We start from the raw sequence: 16,966 nt of genomic DNA on the forward strand, positions 1-16,966 counted from the left end.
CACTTGCTTAAGGTCTTCTTCCCTCCCCTCGCCCTAAGCTCCAGGAGGGAGAGAAGCTCTTCTGCTTTTGCCTATCACAGTATTCGAACATCCAGCAGTAATAGTGCCTGACATATAGAGCTGAGACGTCCAGTAAATGTATCGTGTTAAATAAAAGGATAAACGAATGAATGAGCATCAAGATCGAGAACAATGCTGGGATAGTAGGTAGCATCTAAACAGACTTGAAGGGTGAGATGAGCCATTGGGAATAATAAATGAGAGAAAGACTCCAGCCAGAAAAGAATATGTGTGAAAGGCCTGAAAAAAGAAAGAGCCAGACATGTTATAAAATATGTGGGTTACCAGTGCCATATGTTAATTAAACTTAATACGACATTAAGGTGAGGCTGTCACGTGTTTCAAATATTTTTGGATATACTGAAAAAGTTTTGGGAAAAGAGGCTAGCAATATCCTATAATTACTTTGGAGAATTCAAATAAAAATGGACCAACAAGAACACGGCAGAGACCAATAATCCCTCATTTTTTCCCCAGTTTCAAACTAGGAAGTGTCTTCCTCAATCAGTTGTAAACTCTCCCATACTGCAAAGCACAACAATCACCAAACTGTACAAATTCATCTACCGTGAATAGCCTGTGAATATTTCATCATAATTTTGCAGCTAAATTGTATATGACCTTGGGCTCAATTTATTGTTACTGTACATGGGCTTTTTAGAGCACTTTCTGTTCCAGAAATTCAAAGGTCATTCCATTGGTTCTGAAACTCTCACAGTAGAATAACTCTTTGTGTGTGTGCATATAACTTTAAAAGACTGCTAACACCAGGCTGCATGAGTCTTCATGGAGAGCTGCAGATAGTAAGATAAGCGATAAACACAGTGAAGCTTTTGCTCCTGAGTTACACATTCCTAGAAATACGTAAACATATACATCGTTTATGAAACACTCACATATATGATGCACTGCTCACCAGGAAAAGAACAGAGTCTAATGGTCAAAATATTCCATATCTGAGTCCTAACTTTGCCAGCAGCCAGCTGTGTGACCTTGACTTCATCATCATGATATATTCATGTGTGTATTAATCTCCCTCTCTATATTATAATTCCATAAGGGTAAAGGCTATGTTTCATTTTTTTTTTTTTTTTAATCTTTTACCTCTAGTTGGGGGTGTATTAACTGACTGGCAAGGAGGCTGTAAAATGATTAGTGGGTCTGCGGTGCCTGGGTTCTCTATACTGGGGTCCATCCTCTCCCCATTCCTTAAACTCTTTGGAATATAACCATATTCATATTCTGCTGTAAAAGAAAGCGATAGCTCCTCTTTTTTCGACTATTACGTTTTTCAAATCTAATAGTTTTACTAGGTTCTGTTTTAGAAGATTGCAAATATCTTCCTTATTTCCTTAAGTATATTTATCATACTCATGCTAAATTCTCTTTCCATCTGTTCCAATACTTTTGCTTCAGATGGTAAATGTTAACCAATTTCGTGTTATCTCTCTTTTGAGGAAATTGTACTCCTTTGATGTTTGATTATTTAGGCTTGTGAATTCACATTCCCCTAGGGGCATCAGCCAGCCTGGGTGGCCATGCACATTGAGAAAGGTCCAAAGGCCAGGCTCTATCTTTGTCATTACCATAAAGATTAAGGAGAGGGGAGATGCTGAGCCCCAGTGCAAAGAAACCTGCACTGGAACCATCACTCCTGCTTGCTGTCATCTCACCGGATAACTCCTCTGGCCAGGTTTTCACTTTTAAACCCTTATTTAGGAAGAATCAGCAGGGGGAAGAGGCAGAACCCTAGTTTGCTGGGGTCTTAATGCAGAAGGGGAGTTAATGCCCAAGAACAATCAGTCTACACTTATTTTCATCAGCCCATCATCCCAATAAGGCAATCACCTGTGCTGGAGGCCTAGCACTAGAAGAAGCAGGCATTGATTTGTCCTAAGACAGTGCGGGAAAGAGGTGAGAACTGAAGACTTAATGACTTCCCCCTAGCATCCAGCTTCTATGTACCCCTGGCCAGAGCCACCCACCTCCTACACTCCCCATCAGTCTCCCAGGACTCCTCAGCCTTTGCCTTGTTTGCGCCTGGATTCCACCACCTTAAATTCTTCTTCTACAGATACTCTAAGGTTGACTTTGAAATAGGTTGCCAGGAGTTCAGGCTCCTTTGCTTGTTTTCACGATCCGGAAGCCCATCCCCACCATGCTTTCCTTTTAACAGACTTCTCAGCCTGCTTTCAGGTATCATTAGTCTACATGTAAATCGATACCTTTTGAGGCGCAGTTTAGCTATATGAATCAAAGCCTTCAGATGTGCCTACCAGTTCTACTCTTAGAAATGGATCCTAAGGAGGTAAGCTGATATGTACGCAAAAGTGTTTAGGGTCCTCCACTGCTGGGTACTGCTAAGTGAAACAGTCTGGAAACAGCTTAGTGGCCAAGAACAGGGCACTGAATAAATGAAGTCTGGTACATAAACATGACCCAGTGCCACCGAGTCATAAAAATGGTGATTCAGATCTGTATTTACAGGCATAAAAGATAAACTCAGTGATTGTTAAATTGCATTTATAATATGATTTTGTTTATGTAAAATGAAAGAAAGGGAGAAAGAGGTCTGGACCACATACAGCAAAATGCTAATGACTGCATTAGATTGCACAAAAATCCAAAATAATTGCTGAGTTTGGATTTAAGATTGTTGCTTTCTTCATTATGATGTTCTGTGTTGTTTCCTAAGCAAATATTTATTTTTATAATGTTTATGATCAGAAAAAAATATAAATTATTTTCATCTTTGAAAATTAAAAGTAATAAACATTCCTCTCCCATCCCCTACTCCCCCATCATGAACCCACAGACTAAATTTTTCTGATGACTTAAACCTCATTCATGTAGTGGCAGGTGCTTCAGAGTAATCTGCTGCAGGCCTTCAGCAATAATTTGCTTGTTTTATAACTTAATAGCCCCTGTAACCCAAGGGTACAATAAAATAGGAGTGCTAATTCATTGGAGCTGAAGGAAGACTAATTATCCTGGGGAGAGGGCTTCCCCTGAGCTTAGTCACTTGTAACCCATAGTGGGACCACCAGGAACAAAGAGGGCCACAGCAAGCTGATGAATTATTCATGGTCTTGACTGCTGGGAGGGGTCTGTTGAAGCAATGTTTATGCCGCTCCTTCCTGCAAGTCTGAGTGACCCATTAGCTGAAGTCAGGTTGGGGGGAAAGAGTAGCATTGAACATAAACATTGTCAGGATCTGATGTTGAAAGCAGGAATGAAAGAATGAGTCAGATATCTTGCTGAGGCTCCACGGCCTTATGACCTTGAGATTCTTGGTTTAGAGTCTGGAAATTTAATTTGACTGAGCTAATGGGCTCCCCTGGAGCAAAATAGCTTTTGGTGTTGGTGAGAAATGAAAAGATAGCTATAGTTTGCTGAGGCATCAGGAAAGGATCAACACTTAGGCCTGTTCGGTGTCTATTATTGATATTAAAATATATTTATAGCTCTTATAAATTTCAAGAAATCAGGTTTTTTCCACTATTCGAAGAAGAGATGCTGAGAATAAAAGATGAAGTTATTTAACAATCCACTTCCACCTACCATATAAGGAGATACAAAGGATCAGACACAGCTTGGCAGGTGGACTAAATGACCTAAGGAAAAGTCATTATGTTGATAATTTCAGAATCAATTTAGTGACTATAAACTAAAAGGGAACTTATCTACTCTGTGCCATGCACTATACTGGGTTACTTTATATGCATAATCTCATTTAGTTCTCACAAAACTGAATAAGATAGGAAAATTATCCCCAAATTGTAGATAAGAAAAAAAAATGGGGATCCAAAAGTAATTATCTTGGCCAACATTCAAAGCCAGTTTAGAGGTTCATACCCAGGTTCAAGACTCAGTCAGATTGTTTGGCTTCAGGAACAGAATAAATGTTCTTTAAACTCACTCATCATGTTGGCTTCCAAACTCCTCTATTGGCCCAAATAGCTGCAAATCAAAAATTCTTTGGTCTGACCTCAAGTCTCAAGCCTGAGGCTTTAATAACTTGGCTGGGTTTGTTTGTTAGTCACACCAAGGCAAGCGTGCTGATTGTTGATTCAGTATCCTTTTCTTCTTCCCTCTGCCTGACTATACTTCCAAGCAGCTCAGGTACTTTGGGTAATTCTGACTCCATCCTTGCTTCAGGCCTAAACCCCAATATACTCAGACCAGTCAGTACAGTCAATTATACTGGCCAAAATGACTGGATTGGCGAGGAGAGTATGGCAGGGATGTGACCTAAAAATGTCTTATCAAGGTGTATGTCGGGATTCTTGCTCGGAATCCTGGTGGGGCCTGGTGTGCAGATGCAAAGCCTGGGACTGCTGCAGCCTTCTTGTCATCACGTGTGATGCACAGTCTGGGATGAAGCTGACAAAGGAAAAGTCAGCAGAATAAAAGAAAAAGAAACTGGATCCCTAAAAACAGCATTAAATTGCTGGATTAGCCAAAATTGTGTCTGGATTTTCCTATTGTGTGAGTCAGAAAATTTGTGTTATTGCTTAAGGCAGCGTGAGCTTTGACATTGTTTCCTAACTGATACAGAATTTGGTGCCAGAGTGAAGTAATGGAAGTAATAAGCCTATAAATGTGAAATTGGCTGGGGAGAGAAGGTAAAGAGAAGAGCAGTAAGAACCCATTGATCTTGAACTAGAAATCTGGTGATCTTTGTTCTGATTATATAACAACTGGTTATACTATAGCCTGTTAATAAAATGATCAGATAGTTTATTGTCCAAACATGAACATATTCGAGAATGAAATAGAAGTGTTATTATTATGTCAGGATAACTATTCACCATTCAGGTTTTAATTCACTTTTTTTCCTTAACCCTTGAGCCCAGCAACACATTTACCATACGTAGTTGTTATAATTTATCCAGGATCTGTTGTATTTTAAGCTCCCGCTCAGAATATGCAGTTTATCTTTATGGCTGAAGTAGGTGTGCCTAACGGTTCATTATGGCTGGACCAAAGTTACATGTAGAAAATTGGCAACAGACAAATCACGAAAAAATTTTTTTGCTAAGCCAAGGAGGCAGATCTAATGTGAAAGTGATTGGGATACCACAATGAGAGTTTAAGAAAAGTAGTAACCTACCAATCTGGCATTTAAAAAAAAAAAATCACTCTTTTACTATCTCTTTTACTATGAGAAAGACAGATACGGGATGAGGAAGTCATATGTAGACTATTACTCTAAGAATAATGAGCATTTTTAACACTGAGTGTGGCAATGTGGATGGGGAGGGAGGGGACAAATATGAAAGGCTGAGAAGCAAGACGATAGAAGAGCAATTCACCCGAAGCCATTCTCATAACGATACACTGGCCTAAAATTCTTAACAACGAACAACACTTTAAAACTGATATAACAGTTTCAGCCCATTTTGAGAAAGTTCATAATCTTTTAGGTTTCTTTTTCTTCTTCTGCATTGTTCGAGGACCTTTTCTCAATTTATCTGAGACAATTTTCACATTTACATCATATGGTCCCTTAGTGTTTAATGAATGCAATGCGTTTTGCACACAAAACATTTGTGTACTCTTTTCATTCTTTCAGCTGTCTTGTCCCATTATGCCTACAACTGAGCTTTTCAAGGTTTTTTGTTCAATTAGTCTAAGGGCACATCTGTCTATGTTTCATTTTTCTAATAAGTGTTTATCACACTTATGGAATTCTACATGACTCTCCTAATTTATCCTTTTTGAGGGTTCTTGCCTTTCTTGCTGGATTTGTATATATATTTTGCATCTTCTGAGTACTAAATGGATTTATTAAGCAAATTAGGTCATATCTAATATTTTCTCACATTTAGCTAAGTATAACCTTTTATAAAGTAGCAATCAATGGATATATAAAAAGTATTTTTAGCTCCACTGAATGAGTTAATGTGTATAAAGTACTTAGACCCATGCCAAGCTCATAGCCTGGCACGGATCTAAGCAGCAAAGTGCTTACACATTAACTCATTTAATCCTCACAATAACTCTATAAATTGTGACTTTTATCATCTTCATTTTACCAATTACGACACTGAAACACAAAAGAGCTTAAGTAACCTATCTCAATCACAGAGTGAGTAAGTAATTTGGACAGATTTGGACCCAGACTTGCTCAAACACCACACAATTAACCACACTACTCTGCCTCCACCGACAGAGGATGGGAAGTGACAAGCAGAACAGGAGTAAACCTGGGTGGGGCGGGGGTGGGGGGCGGACTCTGTAACAGCCTGTGGCTTCAAGGAGCAACTCATCATGTGTCCCACTCACCCACCCATCCTTGCTCACTAATAAAAACACCTAAGACACGCTTTTACAAGCTGAAATAAACTGCCTCTTGAAAAACATGACCATGTAAGAGACGTTTTTCCAAACATGACAAAAGACAGCTGGGGTTGTTAAATACCCGAAGTAGACAGAAACCACATTGAGCCATGCTTGGCACTTTCTGGCCATAAAGTTAATTTTGAGTTTCCTGAAACAGATGCCCAGCTGGGCGTCCAGCTGTGCCAGGATCCTCAGTGGGAAGGTCTAGATGCAGGGGTGACGCGAAGTCCGACTCAGAAAAAAACTGAAGGGTTTCAAGAACTAAGTGTCCACGACCACAATAGTTTCTCCGTCACTGCACTTTCCCAGTCCTCAGGTGGTCCAAGACCTGCACTGACTCTTCGCAAGGAAATCGCATGCATTGAGGGAACTCCCAAGCTCTGTGCTGCCCAGAGCATTTTAAAAGCCAGTGAACTAGGCAGCCTTCATATCCATGAACAGTTCTCAGAATGTCCTATCACTTATCTGTTTGCATATCTTGCTACCTCGCCTAGCAGAAAATAAGTGTGGTGGACCGCAGAACTGGCCACAAATACCTCCCCTACCACCAAGAGGTGGCATCTAATTCTCCATCCCTGAATGCGGGTGGGTTGGTCACATGACTTGCTTTGGCCAATAAGACACCGGCTAACAGGGAAGGAGGAAGTGGGCAAGCAGAGACTTACAAAGCGATGGTGCACTAGGGTTTGCTCTCTTGTTGTGCTTAGAACCCAGAGACTACCTTGTGAATAAGCCCAGGGCAGCTGCTGAAAGGCTCAGTAGAGGAGAACCAGGAAGCTCACCCAATGGCCAGTTGACCTTCAGATGTAACTGAAGCCATCCTACATCACCGAGACGCCTGCCACCTGCAAGCTGACCACAGATACATGAGAGAGAGCAATAGACAACCACTGACATGGTCCAGACCAGAAAAACCTCCCAACTGACACACAAAATCGGGAGCTAAATAAAATCGTTACTGTTTTAAGCTTCCAAGTTTGGGAATCGTTTGTTAACTGCAAATGCTAACTGACATAAAAAGGTAAATTATTAAAGGGAAAGGTTTTGAAATCAGAAATACCTATATTCAAATTCCAGCTTTTCCTCATCCTAGGTATGTGGCTATTGACAACTAATTTACCTTCTCTGATTCCCAGTCTCTTCACCTGTAAAATAAGGAAAATAAACGGAGCTATCTCCTGGGTTTTTCTAAAGACTCAATGAGATATGTGTGGACCACTGTATTTGCCATGTGGTAGTGATTATTATTATTAGTAGTAGTAGTAGTCGTTGTCATCATGGTGGAGGAGGAAATGTTTGTTGCTTTGAACTGAGCTAAGTGCTAGAACAAAGCTATTGAGCTTGACAGATTTCAGAGATAAAGAAATGAATCTAACAAGGAGTCAGTAAAGTTCTATAGATGTGAATTGCATTGTGTGACCAATAACCACTATCCGAGGACTTCTGGGCTGCACATGGTTTGTCGTTTTCAGTTCTTAGATTTTAGGGGAAGAGAAGGGGGAGGGCAGAAAACAGCAGCAATCAAGTGAAAATGCAGGCAACCTAATGCTACAGAATAATTGGTGGTATAGGGGGATCGTGGGCTTTACATAGAGCTGCCGGAGAGGACGCCCCATTGGCCTTCAGGATCTGTATGAAATAGAAGCAAGAATCAAACATTCAGGACCATCTTAACATAATGAGAACACAAATTTGGAATCAGAAAGAGTAGGTCAAATCCAAGTATGGGTCTCAGTTTGCTCATCCACAAATTTGAACTACAGTACCAGTAAAATTCATATGTTGGTTTGTATCTGACAAAATACTAATATATAAAACACCTAACATAGTACCTAGCACACGGCAGGTGATCAACCAACACAGTTTCTTTCCTCATATCTTCCATGTTCATATAAAGCCACCACTGTGGTCTATCTCTTGACATGACCAGTGTCCTATAACATGAGGACGCAGCAATACGTGGAGGCCAGCGCACTGACCACGAATGCCACTTCTGGTTTTGTGACCTTGCACTTAGCCTCTCTGTTTATCAGCTTCTCACTGGTGAAATGAGGATAATATTTTCTGTCCCTGATGCAGTTTTCAAGGATAATGGGATGATTCATTCAATTTAAAATCTAACTCGGGGCTTGATGACGCTGTATAGAAAATAAATAAAACACAAAAATAAAGTCAAATGACTAATATTTGAAGTCCTGAGGCACTAATGCATAGTCAGTAATATTTCCATCACTGCCCATTCCTTTTCCTCCTCTCTTTATCCTAGACTCTCCTAGATGCCGTCCTTAGCCTGGCTTTGCTGCCTCCATCCTCCTCCCGTCCTTGGTTCCCCCACCAAGCCTGCAGCTTCTCAACTTGGACCGAAAGCCAAAACTGAGGGATGAATAGGCAGCAGGAAGCAGAGCTAGAATCAGACCTAGGAAATAACAATCGCAATTGAGTATTTCCCCTGTGGTAAGCACTCTGCTATGTACTGTACATGTGGTACCTCAACTAATCTTAATGATTTATTAAAGAAAATATTATTTTAATGTTACGAAGTTTCGACAATTTGCCAAAATCACGTGGTTAATAGTAGTAGCAGAGTCGGGATTTAGATCTAGTCTAGCTGACCTCAAAGCTCACAAGTTTATCCTTTAGAGAACAACATATAGTCAAGATCAGTATGGCAAAGAGGTTGAAACCAAAGGTTCTAGAGTCAGAAGTCTCATCTGAATGCCAGGTCTGTTATCACAGAATGACTGTGAGCACTCACTTAGAAATATATAGTTCATACGATATATATAGTAGATCATATTATATTAATAATATATAAATACATAATATATAAATGTAACAAATACATTATATTATATAAATATAAATATAGTCTATAATATAAAACATACTTATTACATAAGTATATGTAATATGCTATAGTACATATTACATATACTCATATATAGTATACATATGTAAATATATGTAATATCTAATGTATTGCATATATTACAATGATATAACAGTAATATATTATATATACTGTATTTATAGATTACCATATGCCAGATCTGTTTTTAATACTAATAACAGCCCCATGAGGAATATTATCCCCACTTTACTAATAGGGAAAGTGAGACACAAGAGGTTAGGACACCTATCCAAGATGACATAGCTAGTAAATGGCAGAGCCAAAATTTTGAACGTGGCCAGTCTAACTCCAGGGTCTAGACCCTCACCCGTCACGCCACACAGCCTCAGCAATGGGAGACGTTCTACTGACCTGACTCCTCGCCAGACCCTTTTGAGTTGCTGCCATTTTCTGGCTGCTCCAGCCGCGATGCCCACCAAAGTCTAGGAGGCACAGATCGCGCTGTGCCCACAACTCTCGCCGCACTCCGCTCTGGGCGAGGAGCATCATCAGGTGAGCGTGGGAGCTCCTTCAGCTCAGCAAGCACCCAACCAGACTAGGACAGAGACAGGAGAGAAGCCAAGTGCTCTGCATGCAGACGGCTCCAAGCTCCACAGGCAGCTCTCTCAGGGGCCCCCTCTTTAGGCTTGAAGCGCTGGGGTGGGGAGAGGAAGCACCTTCTACTCCACAAATTCCCTTTCGCAGAAAACACTGCTGCCGCCACTGCACCTAAGTCCCTAGGGTCCCTTTTTCATCTCACTCCCAACTCACCCCGAGCTGCTAACCTGCTAACGCTGGCATCTGCAACCTTCAGAGGATTACTGCTGGGTGCACAACTAAGAGCAGGCCCTGCATGAGAACAAAAGCCCAGCTCTTTTGCCTCAAGGTAGAACAAACAATGGGGTGTGAGTTTCATTTTAGAGCTTAGCAGGAATCAACCTGACCCAGGGACCTCAGCCAAAATAGCACCCTCACTTGAGTCTTCCTCTTCCCTGTTCGCCCTCCTACTCCCTTGCTGGTTTCTCCAGGGAATATTTCCTTAATAATTTACATGTACATGAATCTTGGGCTTAGGCTCTGCTTCTGGAAGAACCCAACCCAAGGAAGAATTTTTGGTTGCTTTACTTTAATGAATTTCTAGACTATTATTAAATGCACTTGTTAAAAGTGACAGGAGTTGGTGGCTATCTCTTAGCAAGTCTTACATAAACGTGATTGACAATTCTCTTTGCAGAGGGTGTAAGCGTTTATCAACTAATGTCCTTGGCTTCAGGGCCTCAGCTGAAGCTCCAAAAAGAACATGGAATTTTCCATTTAACATCCTGTTATGTGATTTTTTTTTTCCCCCTCAGTATTGTCCAGATTCTGTGATAAGAGCAAACCTCTTTCTTTTCTCCCTGTTAATGCATGATTTGGAGCAGAGCTTCCTCCTCAGTGCTGACATATTTACTGGGGCTCTTATGCCTCAGCTGCCACAAAGATGAGTTTGGCTCCATTTGGAGAACTGACAGGCAGGAAAAATGTTTAAAAAACAAAAGTCAAAACCAAGACACCTAGCTGCCACCTTGGAGCCTGACCGTGTCACATGAAGGCTTTTTCCTCTATAAACTCTAGCCAGTATCTCTCACGCTAACAGGCTACTATCAGTTCTCTCTATCCCTCTCATGTTCAGTTCTCAGAAGCTCACAAATTCCATCTCCGTGAGGTGAGTCATGTCCTGGGAGATCATAGCCTGCAAGTCACCGAACACACTAGGGTAAGTGGATGTGATCACTGAGAGCTGGGGGTGACCTTCCCAGGGACTCTTGCTGCTCCAGGCCCACCCCGACCCAGCAGGCCTATACTCTAAGGGCAGCTCCCCGGCCAGGGAGCTTGCCTCTAGGGAATGAGGAAAGTCGAGGAAAGCATGTGGGGGTCCAAATATGCCGGAAGCAAGCAGTCTCCTGTGAAGCCTCTTCCTTTATGTCAGTGACATCAATTTCCATAAAAGTAGCACAGAGGAAAATCAGTGTAGAGCGTCATGCAGTGTGGGTAAGAGCACAAGTTTAAAATCACACAGATCTGAGTTTGAAAGCCCTTACTGGGGTTGTACCTTAAGCAAGTTCATACCTTTAGATAAGCCATGTAACCCCTTAAACCTTGGTTTCCTCAGTTGTAAACTCGAGCTTCTGCCTTAAAAGGTTGCTTTGAAAATCGATGAAATAGTCTATGTAAAATAATTGCACATAATATGTATGGTCAATTCACAGGTTTTGTATGGTCAATTCAGGCAAGCTGGGACTACGTTTCTCAGAAGTCCCTTCCCTGCCTGGTCCTGGGCTGGGGTAGGTCACACGGAAACTTGTGTGAGATTTGGAAAGCGGAAATGAAGCGGTAGCAGTTGGCTCTGAAGGCACCGCAGCAGCTCACCCACATGGTCTCTGATCCGCTGGCACCCATGTTGTAAGTCGGACTCACTCATCAGCTCCTTTGAGTCCCAGGCCAGAACAGGCGCCAGCCACTTCCGTCACCCACATTGCTAAGAGGGGTAGACGTGAAAGACAGACACGGTTCCAGTTTGTCCTCCCTCTCTCCCACTTTAGGTCTAGTTCTCCTTTCTGACTGCCTACTCTGCCGAGTGACTTCAGGCTGCTACCAATGTGGAGACAACGTCCTCCGGTGCACTTCTCCAGCCCCACAAGCGTGCAAAGCCTAATCCCAGTAATAAACCCTTAACCGCATAGAACTCTCAGAGGTTCTGCTTCCTGCGGAAACCTAAACTGATAAACCTGGCACAGAGTAAAGGCTCACAAAGAGAACACTGACGTAATTTAAGTGTAGACAGTTGTTGAAAATACTGACTTTTGATTCCAGTCAACTGCATCTTGGACAAATCACTCAGTCTTTCTGAGACTCAGTTTCTCCAGCTGTAAAATGGCGATACTAATATGATCTGTTTCGTTGGCCTGTGGACATGGTTAAATGAGACTGAGCATGCAAACACAGCGCCTGACATTAAAACTATTAGGGAGAAAACTTTTATTTCCCATTCTAATTCATGGGATTAGCATTTAGAAATCCCTCACCAATAAATAAAACTTTATCCTTCAAAGTATCTTTGTCGATAATGAAATATTTTTATCCTCCAAGTGTTTTATGTTATTTGTCAATTGGATTAGAACTTAGCCATGAAAGAAGAATGCCCCCTCCCCTCAACTGTTAGGACTCAGTAAATGATTAATAACCGTTCGCTACTGTAAGGGTTCAATCAAGACCCTTTCATCAGCATGATCTCATATGCCTCCGCCCAGTAAGACTGTGATGCAGACAGCATTAAATAGCAGGGTTTTAAAGATACTGCACCGGAACTCAAAGGTCCTGGGTTTTCATCCTGGCTCTGCCGACAAGCATTTTTCTGAGCCTCAGTTTCCTCAAGTACAAAGGGAGAGGGTTAAATTCATAAGGTCTTTCAAACCCCAGCAGACCCTAAATCTATTATTATTTTCATTTTTACCTGTGGCGGGGGGGAGGGCGGTGAAGAAGTTGCAAGAGATTAATTTAATCCAATGATTTTTAAAGTACTATCCCAGGACCAGCAACCGCCACTCCTAGAAACTATTAGAAACGCCAATAATCAGGCCTCTCTCTAGACCCACAGAATTAGAAAATTTGGAGACGAGTCCTTGAAGTCTGTGTTTGAACAAGCCCTCCAAGTGATTCCAATGCATGCTCAAATTTAAGAGTCTCTGACTTCATCGATGTCACAGCAAAAAGTGTCTTAACCAGGACTTGAACCCAGGTCTATGATTCCTTTCTAGTTGTCCTGTGGATCTAGAGAAAAGGACCTGATAAGAACAAATGCATCTGAAGATAAGGCACGTTCAAAAATATAAGGAAAACAGCAGAAATAAATCCTGAGTAACATTATTTAAAAATCTCAGGGTTCTATGATTGAGAACATTTGATCCCTAGCCCTGAACTGGGATGATGCCGACCTTCATGCAATCTCCAACACAGTCATCAGAACTTTTCACTGGAATCTTCCACTGAGCTATAACAGTTGTCAGATGGCAACCAAGGAGTATGCAACTTGTAGATCAGCCTAGTGCAGCCGAGAAAGGGAAAGCATTCACTGTTCAAATTCAGCATCTGCTTTTTTCATGTTCTTTCTTTTAACATATGAACATAGGTATTCAAAAATGCATAAACAAATTCATGTATACTCTAAGTATTTTTAGTTCCATATTTGATTTCTCCTTTTCCTTTTTTTCCTCCCCTTGATTCCTACCTTCTTCTTTACTCCCACTCGAATAAAGCATGTTAATAACCTAGTATATTTTTCCCCATGGTTATAAAATCAAATACGAATACACATACTTTCACTCACATGTCTTGTTTTACTCACACTTGATGTAAATTCTTCCAAAACAAGAGATACAGTACAGCTCTCATCCACGATTCTCAAAATATGTAATACTCCTACGACGTGAACCTACAATAATTTATATTGGTAGCCCCTGACTAATGAAAATTCAATAGGTTTCCAATTTTTTTTACCACCTCAAGTGTTGCTAGAATAAATAACCTTGTACATATGTGCTTATGTAGTGGCAAGTTTATTTGTATAGGATACATTTCCAAGTGTGGAATATTGGGCTCGAAGGCTCTATGTATTTTTAATTTAATAAATGTTGTTACATGGCGCTTCAAAAAGGCCATAACAATTTACATTTCCAGTACAATATATCAGAGTTCTCATTTCTTGCATCCCAACCAACAACAAATGTTATCTCTTTTTTTTTCATGTTTTTCATGTTTGAATACTAGGAAGTGATATCTCATTGCTATTTTAATTCTCGATTTTCTAATTTGCATCTGAATCTGACCTTTTCAAGTGTTGAGTATTTGAACTTGTATTCTGGGTCTGTGCATGTATTCATAATCTTTTCCTCTTTTTTTTCTTTTGGGTCTTTTGTCCTATTCTAATCAACTTTCAAGAGCTCTAGGATAAATTAGAATATTAATCCTCTGTCTTTCATCAGCACTACAATTATTTTTTAAAGCCATCTTTTCTCTATTAACTTTGTTTATATCATTAATTATAGCTATTTGTATGCAGTCAAAAAGCTTAAGATCTCACTGCCCCTAGAGTATATGTGTAAACACCTAAATTTCTTGTAGAATTTTTATTATTTTTTGTGTTTTGTACTTCTCTGAATGGATCTTTTTCTTTCTCTGGTGGTTATTGATAAAATAGAGAATAGTTACTGCTATTTGTGTATTCATCAAACTACTTACCAAATTCCCTTAGAAATTTTAACATATTTGTAACACATTCTCCTGGGTTATTTAGGTACACAATCATACAGTCAGAAAATGTGATAATGTTATCTCTTTATTTTTCAATATTTTATATGTTACTTAATATTGTTTTCTTATTCAATTAAGTAATTGCATTAAAATTATTCAACATTCCAATTCAGCACTGAATAATAACAATGATACACAGAAATATCTATTCTTCATTTTAATAGAAAATTTTTCATGGATTTTTATCTATTTTTAAATCTATTAATGCAAGGATATGACTTTTATTCCATAATTTGTTAGTGCATTTTCTGCTATCAAATCACCTTTGCATTCCTAGAAGAAAACTTTCCTTAATAATAGGATGCATTGTTATAGATGTCTCACGGTAATTTCATTTAGAATTTCATTAGCATTTTTAAGTAATATTGGAGTACAATTTTCTTTTTCACACTATTTATATCAGGTTTTGGTATTGAAGGTATCAGTCATAAAATGAATTTAAGAACTTAATGTTTTTTAATGGCTTGGAATAGTTTAAATAACATTAAAGGTAACTATTTGTTAAACTTTAAATAAAACTCATCGATGAAATCTACCATTTTGGTGGCTTTTTCAAAAGTAGATTTTTCAAATCATTTTTCCATTTTTGTCTAAGTTAATTGGTCTGTTCATTTTCTATTTCTTCTAGAATGTTATATTTTGCTAGAAAATTATCTAATTCCTACCAGTCCAGGTTGACCGAGGTTTTCTATAAAGGCACAGATGTTTTAGGCTTGTGGACCATACAGTCCATCACTACTTGACTCTACCAAGATAATGCAAAAGCAGCTATAATCAGTGTATAAATTAATGGATGCAGCTGCTCCAATAAAACTTTATTCATAAACACTAATTTTTGAATTTTATATAATTTTCAAATACCACAGAATATTATCATTTTTTTCAACTATTTAAAAATGTAAAAGCCATTCTCAGTTTGTGAGTCATATAAAAACATGCAGTAGGCCAGATTTTGCACGTGGGTCTTAGTTTGCCAGTTTTTGCTCCAGATTTTTCAAAATGTTCCCATGTAGGTGCATAGTATATGCTCATAATTTAAAATATAAAACTATCATTTTTACATATTCAATATCTGTGACTACTCTGCTTTCCTAATTACTAATTTTTGGGGGGGGGGTTGGTTTTTTTTTTTTTTTTTTTTTCCTTGCTCTATTTTTCTTAATCAACTTACTGGGAACTTTCTTGTTATTTTCCTTAGAACCAATTTTTAAAAATATTCTTCATCCCCTTTTATTTTATGTTTGATTATTCTTGACTTTTATCTTTAATATTCCCTTTTCCCAAGTCCTTTGGTTCATTTCATTGACCTCCTTCTTAAGGTAAAGACGAGTAACCATGTTTTTTCTTTACTAATGAAAGTACTTAAAACTAAAATTTTTCTTCTTAGTACAGTGGTCACACATCTCTGCTATGGGTTGACCTGTGTCCCTTAACAATCTGGTTAAGTCCTAACCTCTGGAACCTGTGAATATGACCTTATTTGGGAATAGGGTCCTTGCAAATATAATCAAGTTAAGATGAGGTCATGCTGAGTTTGAGTAGGCCCTAACCCCAAATCACTGGTATCCTTGCAAGTGAAGGGACACAGACACAAATTTAGAGCAAAGTCAACCCTGTGGAGATGAAGGTATAAACTGATGCTAAGGTGCCACAAGCCAAGGAAGGTGTGGGGCTATCAGAAGCTGGACAAGGCAAGGATAAGTCCTCCTCCAGAGGCCTGGGAGGGAGCGTGGCCCTTCCACACCAAGATTTTGGATTTCTAGGCTCCAGAACTGTGAGAAAATGTATTTCTATTGTTTTAAGCCACTCACAGCCTTTAATGGTAGCCTGAACAAAGTACAGTGTCCCCTTAGAATCAGATATTAAGTGATTTGTTTCTTTTGTCTTCTAAATGAGCTGAAATCTCTCTTATTTTTTTATCTAATGGTTAGCTAAAACTATGATTCTTAATATTCTAAATAATCAAGACTTTTTCAGTCATATTTTTATTCTTTTTCAATATGTTGAATTATGATTAAAGGAGGGCTGTAAAATCTGTTTTTGATTTGTAATTGTTTCCTTTGTACCTATTTATGATTTTGTAAACATACCACAAATCTATATACATATATATAATTATATGCATGTATAATTTGTTAATAAATTTTTATGTCCTTACCCAGCTTTTGTCTAACATACCTATATAATTCTAAAAGAGAAGTACAAAAATTTCTATAATTGTATGTTTAGAAAATTTTTCTGACATTTCTTAGCATCTCTTCTTTATATACTTAGTGGTTCTGGTTTGATTTTTACAAAAAAATACGTAACTTAAAATGTTTA

The sequence above is a fragment of the Rousettus aegyptiacus genome, unplaced genomic scaffold (assembly GCF_014176215.1).
Source record: "Rousettus aegyptiacus isolate mRouAeg1 unplaced genomic scaffold, mRouAeg1.p scaffold_m13_p_5, whole genome shotgun sequence".
NCBI classification, from domain to species: Eukaryota; Metazoa; Chordata; class Mammalia; order Chiroptera; family Pteropodidae; genus Rousettus; species Rousettus aegyptiacus.